Source organism: Schistocerca piceifrons, chromosome 3 (genome assembly GCF_021461385.2).
Source record: "Schistocerca piceifrons isolate TAMUIC-IGC-003096 chromosome 3, iqSchPice1.1, whole genome shotgun sequence".
NCBI lineage: Eukaryota > Metazoa > Arthropoda > Insecta > Orthoptera > Acrididae > Schistocerca > Schistocerca piceifrons.
This window is the reverse complement of record NC_060140.1, coordinates 77,291,323-77,292,636: the sequence shown is the minus strand read 5'-3', so window position 1 is coordinate 77,292,636 and position 1,314 is coordinate 77,291,323. Positions and strand designations below refer to the sequence as shown.

The following is a 1,314-nucleotide window of genomic DNA, read 5'->3' as shown; positions in this document are numbered from 1 at the left end:
TGTTGAATAATGCAGCAGTCGGCGCCAGAGCGGCTCCAGGACTGGAAAGACCGCACAGCGCGAGGAACTGGTCTCCAGTGTTCACACTCCGGAGGCACTAACTAATGTGCGATCTGATGAGGTGGTCCAGCAATCTCTTACTAACTTGGATGTAGAACTCTGGTCTCTGAGCGTACAACTTCCGCGTCCTTGCAGATTTCCGGCATCCACATTGTCCGCCATATTGTAGCCAGGCAGAAGTTTACGATCAGTCTGTTTGTAATTCACAGTTGTTTGCGTATTGGAATGAAGTTTCGCTGTAGAACGGAGCGTGTACTGATCTGGAACTTCCTGCAGGATTAAAACTTCATGTCGAACTGGGACTCGAAAGGGGGACCACTGCCTTTCGCGAGCAAGTTCTCTACCAACTGAGGTACGCAAGCACGACTCAATGTAAAATGGATTTCCTACGCCGTGACTCAGCCACTTCTAAGCAATTTTCCAGGAAAGCTGGCCCCGCAAGGTATGCAAGAGAACTTACGTGAAGTTTGGTAGGTAATGGTGGGAGCACAGCTGCAAAGGCGGGTGTTGGGACACATTTTGACAGTATACTTACCTTGCATAGAGGACAATGTGATTATGAACGTGATTCCTGGTAGGTGCGGCTGATCCATTGCACTTAGGTCATGCTGACCTCTGCTATTGCGCCAAACACGGGTAACTCGGGCGAAAAACTTTTTGTAGTCGGAAATACTTCAGTGCATTGCCGGTTCTTGAAACTCAAGTTACGGAACGCCGTGCATTATCAGTATTTGGACAAGTGACCGCCTGGGAACACAGGGTGCTGTTAGCTCGTCCATTCTGTCCAAACGTTTCCGTGACGACCTAAATAAAGACAGGCAGAAAATACTAACATAATAAAAACTGAGAACAAAATACAAGCGTTGCACACATGCAGTCATGTAGAACGAAGAACAAACATAAATATCAACAATAATCCAAATATTCTAAAGATTCTAAAGAAACATTGTTTCATCTAATTTCTAAAATTATATTGTTTCACCAAGTAAATAAAGCTCACCTAACCGGGAAAAGCATTCTGGATTAAGAACATAAAAGCACATATAGTTGTAAGTGGGATCTCTAGATACGTCAGAATACTTAGTTATTATTTATCATTTTCATTCTTATAACGTTTTAAGTAACTGCACAGTGTTTCAAGAAAAAGGACAGTTATAACACTCAACTGGTCAAGAGGGCAATAATTTCACATTCATCTTCCTTTAAATATTCTCCGCTTTAGAAGAACATATATCGTCTTTAGGGAAAAGAAAA

At 42.8% G+C, this 1,314-nt stretch overlaps 1 non-coding gene across 1 annotated transcript; it reads left to right on the top strand.

Annotated features, from left to right (window-relative positions):
- Positions 1–587: 587 nt before the first annotated feature.
- On the top strand, positions 588–749 carry LOC124790899. The gene has a single exon (XR_007016363.1). It is a non-coding gene; the product is annotated as a U1 spliceosomal RNA (small nuclear RNA).
- The last annotated feature ends 565 nt before the right edge of the window (positions 750–1,314 follow it).